The 12,041-nt window shown below is 39.3% G+C and overlaps 1 protein-coding gene across 1 annotated transcript in view; it reads left to right on the forward strand.

The window, feature by feature from the left end:
* The window catches only part of LOC133628594 (M1-specific T cell receptor alpha chain-like), a 50,088-nt gene that overhangs the window by 14,882 nt on the left and 23,165 nt on the right, over positions 1-12,041 (forward strand). The window lies entirely within an intron of this gene.

Raw genomic sequence — 12,041 nt, forward strand, 5'->3', positions numbered from 1 at the left:
ATATTTCAATTTATCCTGGGGATTTAGAGCTCAAAGGGTTTCTAAAAGATGGAAGAAAGGGAGAACTTGGAATTTCTGTACTCACTTTGAAATCGTTGAACTATTTACTTATTGTTTTTCCCTTTCCAGTTTTGGAAGAAAACTTGGCTCTGGAAAGCCTCCTGGGGTTGCGCCTGTGGATGATTAGGACATGTATCAGGCTTTTCAACTTCCGTTTTTACAACATTTTTGCATACCACAAGGAGAGAGTGATTTATTGCAATGAGTACTACCCGTGTGAGACAAGCTGATCTTTGGAAACAGGACGACTCTCACGGTTGAACCAAGTAAGTGTCATTATGTTATTTGTAAATATTTTGTTAATGTGGGGGAGGAATCTAATGGTTTGGGTTCACTGTAAGATTTTTCTGCTGCAATAATCTCTCTGTTTAGGAAGGCTGCCTCTATATATTGTTACTGCTCCATCATCCCCAGGCACTGGGTGTGCAATACTTAATGTGTTGTATCTTATATCCCAGTCTGGATAGGACTCTGGCCCAAATTTACTGTGAAGGGTCTTATACCCCAGTGGGTTTTCACTGCCTCATTTTGAGCATGGTATTGCCATTTCAGACCTTCGCAGAAATGATGGTGTGATGCTCTTGTTTCTCATGTAGAGTCCTGTATGTACATAAATCCCTTCCAAACACAAGGGGTTGTAGGAATTTGTGTATGCATTTTCAGATAATGCAAAATAGTGGGGCTCAGTTGAGGCTTCTGGGGTCTGATAAAGAAATAATTCTCTTTATCAACCACAGTTGCACTGTGTACATTTACTCCTGCTGAAGATGTTTCCCAGTGCATTATGCTAGAGAAGCAGCTTGCTAGTATATTGACTGTTTAAAAATACTGGAGAACAGAAACCACAAAAGGCCCCTTCTCAGATAACAAAGAAAGCACAGGACTAGCAGACTCTGGCAGAACCATGTTACAGCACCTGGAAAGGAAAGGTATGTGGGGGGAATTGCAAGATGAGCCTTTTTTGATGTATGTGTTTAAACTGTGTATTATGACTCCACTTGTTTTTGGGAGCAGGACTGAACTGACCGTGGACCCAAGTACGTATTCTTTATGTATTAACCTTGTCTCAGTTGTTCTTGTTTGGATTTTTACTTTTATTCCTTTTCTTCCTCCTTAAGCTCAGCCAGTGACTCCCTAATGCTTTAAAGTAGCTACTTGGACTTTAGGCTATTTTTGTGTGAGGTTAGATGATTTAAGTATTAAAAAAGTAATGCTTGGGTGGAAATAACGTTTCTGTGTAGGCTGACATTAAAGTTCTTAAGAATGTCTATTATGTCAGAATTAGAAAGACAGCACTGAGACGAGAGAAGAATGATGTGCAATAGCATTGAATGGAATCTTATGGACGTTTCTGTACTAGTTTAATCTTACTAAATAATTCAGAGTTGGGGTTAAACAGAATGGGTCAAATGAATTCAGTGAATGTTTGATTCCTGTTTGGTATCTGCTTGCTGTAGGTGAAGCTGTGTCAGAGTACCACTTGGCTTTCACCTCAGTTCCTCAGTATTGGGATATGGGTGGCAAAGAGAGTAAAATCAGAACCCCTTGATGAAACCTTGAAAAAGCACCCTGTATTCAGCAAAATGTTAGCCTTGAAGGATCTCTTGACCAGACTGCAAGGCAGATGCCATGCAAAATTTGAAGCCTAATGCACCTCTTTTTAGCAAAGAGATCCATCGGCATGCTCCTGACAAACTGGTCATGTAAATCTTTTCTTGTGTGTCTAATGAGCTTTCATAAGCTGAGCTCTTTTTTGCAAGGAAGCATGCTGGGTTATTCCCTTTAGTTTCTTGGTTTTATTAAAATTCATGTTGCTAATCTTTTCCTGACATTTGTATGTGGAACCACCTTGGATTCTCCATCTATGATCTGAGGACAAAGATATTTTATTTTTCAATAAATCATAATGATTTGTTGACTATTAAATTGTTTTGTGGCTGCCTGTTTCCTTAAAAGACATCCATTTCAAGTTTAAGAAATCATGTTTCATTACTTCTATGTCATAAGAAATACCAGAGAAGGCTGCTGCTGTATAGTTGAAATTAAAGCATTTGCAGTTGTGAAACCTTTATCATTCATGTATGTTGCTTGGAACTGAACTCTAAAATCCTTTCAAAAGTCAAAAAAATACGTATCTAAAAGTTTCAGAGTAACTGTCTGGAAAGATGCATGAGAGAACAAGGACTTCAAATACTCTGAAAGTTTGGAAGCATCTTTCAGATTCTTTCAAAATTCCAATGCTAGGGCATGTTTGTCATGCCTTGGAGTTTGTTGGTATCTTAACCTTCAGAGGTAATCCTTTAGTGTTATTACACTAATCTAAGGACTCTGGTAAGAAGATTCATTGTCCGTGGACATCAAAAGTTCATTGGCCTCAGGTTGCTCTTCCCTTCAAATCAGCTTATTATACAAATTCTGCATTATACTCCTAACTGGCCCTGCAGCTGTGGGACAAGCAGTATGTCACAGCAGATGGATGAGAATGGTCACACTTTTTGGAACAGTCACAAGAATTTTTGTTGAACCAGGTACTAGTATTAGTCTTTTTTTCATTGCCTCCTGAATGTGTTGGAATAAGTCACAGCACGTGCAATGTCTAGTGAGGAAAACTTTCCCCACAACTGAAAGTTCTTGACCTTTTCAGAAACTCCTGGAGAAGGGGAGATACACAATTCACAGACTTCTGATTGCTTCTCTCCTACTTCCCCATCTTAGAGACAAAAATCCTTCTTGCATCTGAGCATTTGTTATTGAAAAGATCAACCTTGTCCCCAGTCCAGCAGCAGCACTTCATTTCTGCAAATAATGTCACTCGTTGGCGTAACCTTGCACAACAGTGAAGCAACAAACTGACTTATCTTTGTCCTATTACTCTTACTGTGGTTAAACCTTTTAGCCACATCAGAAGAAGATTTGGGGGAGGGGATGGAGAGTTAAGGAAAAACAGTTATTCTCTTGTGTCTCATGAATTTGCAAGACAGTCCTTGATCAAAATGGTATTTTAGGAGTTAAATTGTTGAGAAGGCAATGTGTATTGACTCTTGGGGTGTCATGCATAAAAGTTCTCATTTGCAAGTCCTTATAAAGTATTCACATGTAGGAATGAGCTTTGGAAAAAGGAGGCTGAGAATCCTGTGAAATTAAAGCTCCCATAAAACCCCCTACTCTCTGTCCTTGATCTGATCTTTTAGAAGCAGCAGCAAGAAATAATGAGGGAAAAAAAAGGCGGTTAGTCATTGGTAATGTCAGGAACTAGCCACAGATGGAGTATATTTGAACTTTAAATGACAGCACTCAGACAAGTTGGCAATCAAAACAAATCATGCCCAAACAATGCTTTCTCTTTACAGACAGTGTAAGCCGTTCTGACCCACAAGTCATTGTGATGAAGTTAAAGAAACTGGAAGAAGATGGCAACACTGGGAAAGCAGCTTGTTTGGCCAGGAAGTTCTATACAAAGAATGTCACCTTGGAGGTGTCCTCTAATGAAGTCATATATGAGCTAAATACACCCCTTTTGACATCAGAAGGTTTGTACAATACTGTTAAGGTGGTCAATGTGACAAAAGGCACAGAGTTGTCCTGCACAGCCAAATACGAAGGCAGAGATATTGCAGCCAAGGAAACATTGTCAGGTATTAGTTTTGTGGTATAGCTGCAACTTATCTCTGGAGGCAGCATCTTCTGATGCTTGCTGTTTCTCCTGCTAGTAAGCACTGTGCTGGGTAACCGATAGAAACGGGGACGACATGTAGTACTTAAGCAAGTAGAGATGAAAGATATTTAAAAGGATGAATGGTCTGAACTGTTTAACAACCTGGGGCTACTTTTCTGGGGAGTGGTCGTCTGAGCCTCAGACTGTACTGCCCATGCGTTCCTGTGGAAAGGGGCATATGAACATTGCTTAATCCTTTTAAAAATCTGAATATCGTTTGTAACACTTTTTCATTATCATGCTACAGAAAAGCAGGCTGAAGAATCAGCAACACAGAACATTTGCAACACCACAGACACCTCTGCACAAGGTTAGTTGCCTAAGTAGATTGTGAAGTTACATTGGTTGGGGGTGAGTGCATGCGACTATATTTTTACAGGGGTAGGGGAATCAAAATACAACATATTCATCAAACACAACCTGCTTTTCCAAGGCAGCTGGTTTAGCAGCAGACAAGCAACATAAAGCAAAACCCAGTGTAGACAGACATCCTCATCCCATGTTGTTGCCACATGTCTCTCTCATCTTTTGATGACATTTCTTTCCCTGAATCTGTGGGGGTTTTTTTTCCCACTTTCTGATGATGTCATAATATCCAAATCTAGACCATGATCTCTCTCATCTTTTCTCTATCACTGAGCAGATGCTGAAGGAGAGAAAACAAACATGCTGTCTATGGCTGTGTTGGGCTTGAGAGTCCTACTGGCAAAAAGTATTGCCTTCAGTACACTCATGAGTATCAAGCTGTTCTTTTTCTGAGGTAAGGAAGCAAGTAGCTTGATCTGTAGAAATACTGGAAGCTCATTCCAGGAACGACCCCTTGACTTTTTGTACCTCTCATCATTATACCTCTTCACCTGCTACCTTTAAATAACTCCTGTAGGTTTCTCGAGAAAAGAACAACAATGCTTAATTAAACCTCATCCCCAACAACAAACAAAAAACCCATCTGAAAATCCTCCCATTGTCACTCCCAAACCACAATGAAAACAGCCCCTTTCATATCCAAAGCTCAGTTCTTGCTCTCTGGTTCCCCAGATTTTCTTTGCGGCAAACTTTCTTTGCCAGAACAACTCGAGTATTATCGGAAGTGCCTAAGAGAGATCTCATTAGCTATTTCAAGTGGTAGAGCACAAAGCCCGGAGAGAAATGAAGACAAATAAGGGGCTAAAAACAAGGCTCTGAAAACACTAACATGTGAAGCAGTGGGAGAAAAGAGGGGAGGGGGAAGGATTTTTAAATTAAGGTATCCAAAGAGGCACAAAAGATAGTCCAGGCTAAGTTTTGTGTCTATCTGTTTGATCTCACTATCAGACAATGGCATGTAGCCCCCAATATCATTAAATGTAGTTTAAATGCCACTTTTCCGGCTGGTGGGGAAGCAAGGCAGCAGCACTCTGAAGAGCAACTGGAGAGAGCAGGTCCCAGCAGCACAATGGGTCAAACAGCCAATGTCAAATCTGCTGACAACAACCATCCAGAACACAACACAGCACCCTCCCCTTCAGATATTCTATATTGCTGAGTCCTGTCCAGCTAGTGTATTTGATTTTAAGACTTGTAGCTGTTTTTGCCATTTCTTTTTCCTCTGTGAACTGAGGAGACCGCATTTTTCCCTATCCCCCTGCTAAGTAGAAATTGATTACCCCACTGTTCTAGCCTCTGCATAGAAGCATCGAGCTTGCTTCAATAGCTCTGAAAAATATCATGTCCTCACAACCCTTTTAAAACAACATTTGCAGGCATGTTGCATTACTGATGTATTACTGCTGAGAGAATTCAGGCAGAGTAGATGCTATTTATAGCTTCAATTTTTTTTCAGATGGCTTTAACACCAACAATTTTGTAATGTAGATGAGAAGACCTGTGTTGGAACTGAAGTGATACAGTTCAGTCAGATAATGTTCAGTCTTGGAAGCATTTATTTATTAAACCCGCATTTCTTCTGCAAAATGTGTGGCAAATAGCATTTTAGGTTACAGAAGTAGTGACCAAAATAAAGTTTTACTAAGCCTACATGCTGTGGTTTGTTCTGTGCTTTTTCTTATGAACTTGGGATGGAGATTGCTGAAACACAACTGTCCTGATGACCAGTCAGAATAGACATTCAAATGAGATCTAGTCTTTCAGATGCATCTTTCTTTTGCATTGTGAGACACATGTCTAAGGAGCAACCAATTAAAAGTTTGAGATGAGGGTGAGGAAGGAAAATGCACATTTCAGAAAAAGCATGCTGTTTTTTTCCACTCATTGGTACTAGGAACAGGCCAAGAAGAATTAATGAAAGGTGGTGTGATGGAAAGATATTTTACATAGCAACTTGGTTATTATTCAAAAAGGCCCCAACACACACATCCCCCAACACCTCTTTCTCTCACAGGCAACAGACAGGATGCTGTGGTCAACATTATGACTAAGTTACACCACACGAGCCTAGATCCCCCTTGTTTTGAAAGACAAGTTAACCACATCCTGAAGGGGAAATAAGGCTTTTCATATATTGACTGATCTACTATTGATGGCTTTGAGGCAGCTTCTACAGAATGCCTAAGTAAGGTCGGTTTAATTAAGCTTTGTCAGGTTAGTCAGTCCCTGCACACACCTAGATGACTCTCACTATATGAAGATGATGAGTGAAATTTGCATGGCAAATACAAAACCAGCATAATACTTTAGTGCATTCTACAATCATAATGTGTATCAGGGGAAGCCATTCACTAGCTAGTTTTTTGATCATGGTTTTCTGATGTCTCCCTGAATCTTTTTGTCTTGCACTCCACACTTCTTTGCAATCTCTCAGGGAAGACTCAGACTGGGAGTGCCATTTCTGCGTCTCTATGCAAACTATGGAATGACATTTTGCTGGATATTCCTCAGAACTCCAAACAAGATGTGGAGAGATGATAGAGCAGGTGAGTCACAGCATCTCTGGGAAACTGGGCTTTTAGCTTTACAGCTGCTGTTGCAGGACTGCCATCGATGTCAAATGACAAAGACATGTAGGGCCTATATCATGTTTGGCATCTTGGAGGAGGATTCCTTCTGTGTACATTGTTGATCCTAGATATTTATCTATAAGACATGAAAAGGAGAGACAAGCTTAGGATGTCCAGAAATCTGTTGCAACGGGGCAGATGAAGTTCCTGGTAGCTTCTAAGTTCAAGATCCTTGCATCCTCAGGGAGTTCAGTGTCAGAATTAGTGCAAAAACTTTTGAGAATACTTGGCGCAATCTGTACAGAAATTCACCTCTTTAAAGCATTCCAGTGTCAGTCAAGCTGTTCGAGACAGAGAGAGCACATTATACACCTTTCCCTACTAAGTATGTGGAAGAAAATATGGCTATTTTTAGTAACACAAAGTGTCATTGCTTTAGTTTTTCTGAGTATTTCTGTGTCTTTGTACATCTACTGCAATAAAATTGCATTTTGAAGAGAGAGCTTAAGGCACCAATTTCACCATCAGCACTTTTACACAAAATGGCAATATTTACAATCCTTAATCAAATTGTGACATGTGACAGCTTTCTGCAAGGTCAAGTAATTTTGTTGCAGGCTTCAAATAGTATAGTAGACTTGGATTTTATTCTTTATTATGTCTGAAAGACATCTAAATATCATTATTCATTTTCATCTAAATATCATCATGGTCATTTATCTGCTAGATTTAATTTAACTGTACAGTAACTTCTGTAGCCAAGCTGCTCAGAAAGTTACTTTGCTTTCCTGTGGAAGGGTCCATTATAATGATGATATCTAGATTTCAAGTAAAAATCTAAACTACTTTGCTAACTCCTGAATAATCTTCATCTGGGCAATGCACAAAGAGAACATCATATTTTAGGTAAGTTGAGCTGTTTTACGTTCCTCTCAATAGCATTTCAAGTACTGTTCAATTTTGTCAACATCAGGAAATTTTTAAGTTGTGTTTCTGCTTATTGCAATTTTATGGCTGTTCTGCTCTTCTCTATTTTAATTACCTTTTTTGGCATTGTTTTCTAATTTTAACTTATTAAGATATGTATGATGTACTTAGCCATTTTTTTTTTACCCATTGGTGGTCACATCCCGGGTCGGGAAGGCTTCAGACCTTTTTGAACTGGATGAAGCATTAAATCCTTATCACTGACAATGTCTTCTCATGGTTGAAGTGTGCATTTGTTTTCTGAATGCTACTGAGCCTCATGGACATTTTCTGCCAAAAGTTTACAGCTCGTTGTATCAAAATGTTCTTGTTACTACTCTAAGCAATGCCAAACTGCATGAGGATCATAACGAATAAACAGCTTTCTGTACAGCTGAATCCTTCTGTTTCCTCGTGCAGCATAAAAAAATGTAATATGATAAAGATACTCCTGCATTCTACTGGGCATAATATGAGCTGCCTGTTGTGTTTCCCCAAAATACAGAAAAGTTCCTGGTAAAATTAGATACATTGATTTGAACTGAGTTTCCTGGTCTCTCCTGCTGCCTAGTGGTCAAAGTGTTTATTGTTCTCAGAACATTTTCAGTTTGATGAAATCCAGTAAATGGGTCAAATGGGGAGAAAAAAAAAAACCCTACAAAACCAACCAAAAACCAAACCCCCAAACCTCATAATAAGTGTTGTCGCTGCACCTGCCACAAATGAAACTGCGCACTTCATTTGCATTCTTGCCTTGTCAGCTGGTGCAGATGAAAACCCTTGCTATGCAATGTAAAAGCTTTAGAACACCCAGTGCCAGAAACGCATAAGTGAAAGAAGATGAACAGCAGAACTGAGATCCAAAGAAGCTTTATTCCAAGATACCAGCTAAACCAGTTCTAGAGGTGTGACTTGTAACAGAAGAAATGGAGTAGAAGATGGGAAACACCTGCAGCACTGCTCCTGAAATTTATTAGTGTTTCTGAGAGAGCTCAAAGCTGTAAGCTATTGAAGAAACTCGGTGCCAGAATGCACTTAGGATGGAGAAAAGATGTCTTGCTGGATTAAGGGATATGTTTGTGCCCTGAAAAGCTGTTACATCTGAAGCAGGATAGAGTTTTCTAAGGGCAGGGATGGAGGATGCCTGAAATGGGAAGGAATGCAGTCCAAACTTCCTCCTTGCAGGCTTCAGGCAGTGAAGAGGCTGATATGGAGATAGATGGATTCAAGTGCCAAAGTGTCTGATGCCCTGTGGTAAAGAAGTTATAGGGCAAGCTGATGCATTTAGGAAGGCTACAGAGGAGATGTGCTCTTCAGGTGAGGCTCTCTGCTCCTTCGAACTTCGAGGGTTTCTGCAGATACTTCTGACTGTGGAAGGACCAGTCCACGTTAGTTCTGCCCATGGACTTGGCTGTTTCTGGAAACAGGTAAGTCTGTTTTCTGATGGCTGGGAATTTTGCATGCCACACACCTGTGTATATAATGCTGCTTTAATGTCATCAAACTGGAAATTCAGATGTGCTGCAGTCACAATAGTGGTTATACTGAGGGCTGTGCTTTTGAGCAGATGTAACCAGGTATAGTGGGATGATCAAAGGGTGGGCAGATGTTAAAGGATTGGCCTTAGAGATGGTCACTTGCTGTAGGACTCTGGTAAAAAGAATATGTCCAATATGTGTGAAACAAGAGAGAGAAATTAAATTCCTTGAAACCTCTAATGCAGAGGTCTGACTGACTTAGAAATACAGAATGAGTCTGTTCTTGCTTTGAATTCTGTTCCATTTATATGTTTGATAGTAGCATCAGGGAGAGAGTTTCTGTTTGGGAACAAGTTAGTGTATCTGGAGCTCTGGGTGAGGTGTTTAAAACTGTTCAGTGATTTAATCTGCTGCTTCTCACCCTGTGATGAACTGGGCAGTTTTTCCTCCTCACATCTCTGCCAGGATTTAGTTGAAAACCTCTGACTTCTCATAGGGATTGCACACACAGAGCAGCTTGGAAAGCTGATGATTTTATATATAAATCATTTTTTGCATGGATGGAATCAAAAGTTTCCCACAACTAAACTGAAAATTTGAACAGCAATAATCACTCCCTTCTTTACTTCTTTGCCTCCATCCTTTCCTCTTCCTTCACTGTGTTGTGCAATATCTCTGAAACCTGTGAAAGGCAATAGAAGTAAAATTCCAAATAACACTGTGGCTGACACAGATAACGTTGATCTGCATGTGGTAACAAGGAATATTTGAGTTGGGTTTATTTTAGTGAGGTGGTGTTACACAGTGATGCCAGGAACTGGAAGGGAACTGCTGTACAGAAACCACATACACTCTTTAATTCAGCCACTAAAACTCAGAGTGAAAAATAATCCTTGCTGTGTTTCTACCCAAGTGAAAATCTGATGAGCTGCTGGTTCTACTATTTTTATTCTTTCCTTTTCTATGAGTAAATTTGCTTGAGACTGTTTGACTGAAGTGGAACTGGTTGGCTAGGCTATACTGGCATATAACATTCTTTGAATAGAGGCCCAGGTATTTTTTTCAGCTGAGTCTGAATATCCATTAAAAATGTTTTTCTTCTCTATGGAGCATGACACAGAAAGAAAGATTGTGTTAATGATAAAAGTAAAACCTTTAGAATAAATATTCCTTTTATTCTAAAGAATATCTGCACATGTTTTAGAAGAGTTACAGCAAAATTGTTTATTTCATCACAATTATGTCAGTTACCTTTTCTCAGTGGTTAAAAATGTGGCTGCTTTTTGAGGTGCTGTTCATTTTAATGTTTGGGTTTTTTCATGACTTTGAATATTTAATGCCTGTCAGGTTGACTTAAAATTAAAATTACCAATATTTCTATGTGACAGTTAAAATCCATAAGGTGTGATAAAAACACCTTAAATTTCAGGAGGAGAGGGAAGTCGTATTTTTGTAAAGGGCAGAGCTGCTGTGAGCCTAAACAGTGATTTGTGGGTGGAATACATCTAAGAGTGCATTCAGGTAAGGTGCTTGTTTTCAACTAGAGAAATATGAGGAAAGAATCTCCAAGTGCCTTGCTCCCATTTAAAATTCCCAATCATAAAAAAAAAAAACCAGACAGAAGCACAAATTACTTCACTGCCAACTATAGAAGCCAATTTTGTGAAGTAAAAGGAAGATAATCAGTAAAATCCTGCTTGCAGTAGGTTCTTTGAAAGCTATTATCTAATATAGTGATAAGGCAACTTCCCAGAGGCAACATTCAAAACAGAAAGTGCAGCCAGATATGAAAGATGGGTGGGAAAAAACACAGCAATAATTATGTCACTGTTCAGTGAATGGGGAAGCTTAAAACAAAAGCAAACAAAAAGCCCCCAAACAAGAAACCTGAGGTGAAGAAATGTCATTGTTGTGTTTAGGCTGTACTGGATGATGATTTTTAGACAAATTTGAGGTGAGGCGCCTCAGTGTTACAGACTGGTGTAAACTGGGATAACATAAGCACTAAATAAGGTGGATGGAGGAAGTGCTCCTGTCGTGCTTTTTCTTACCCATCTTTATGGTTACATTTAATTATTCTGACTCCTCTACTTGCTGTTAGCATAGAAGGATGTGACTACAGTCCCTCCTGTGATAGGTATGAGATGGGCTGGTGAGGTAGGATCTCACAGCAGTGGTATTCACCATAGCAAAATGTAATGCGAATTTTTCCTAGAGTTTTGATCTAGGGAGCCTGATAAGAAACATCCTGGGAGATCCATGAAAGTTGAAATTAAAAATTTTAAAAACTTCTTTACAAAAAAAAAAAAAAAAAAAGTTTAAAGAACTCAGAGAGAAGTTCAAAGTTAAAAAATTCTTTTGAGTTCAAGCTTTTTGGTAAAGGTCTTTATCACGATAAAGCTACATAGATGCCTACTGAAAGCTGGCTTCTGTAAAGGGGACAAGGCTGTCTGCTCATCCAGGTGAGTGTCAGAAATAAGCACCTCAAAAACTGAATTTCATGATGCTGTCAGGAGCTTTAGCATTTAGGGATTTACAGGTAATTTCTTACCCTAGTGAGAAACTTTCCACTGTCTGTGTTTCCACAGTTAGTGGCTGTGCCATATTTTGCATAAAGAGTAAGAGAATGTTCATCTTGAAATTGTCAGACTTGTGAGCCCAGGCTTACTCCCTTTGACACAAAGCATTCAAGGTGAAATCTGCTAGCCCAAGGTGGCTTTGCTTCTGTCTCTCTCACTGTTTTTTGAAGGTTTTTTTCTAGATTTAAGAGCTTCAAGATGAGAATTGTGCTTGAAAATTGCTTGTGCTTTTCTACTGATTATAGAGGGAACTAGGACATCTGTACTAAGTTTCGGTAGCTCACATGTTTAGGATATGTTTCTGTAC

Source organism: Colius striatus, chromosome W, assembly GCF_028858725.1.
Source record: "Colius striatus isolate bColStr4 chromosome W, bColStr4.1.hap1, whole genome shotgun sequence".
Lineage (NCBI taxonomy): Eukaryota > Metazoa > Chordata > Aves > Coliiformes > Coliidae > Colius > Colius striatus.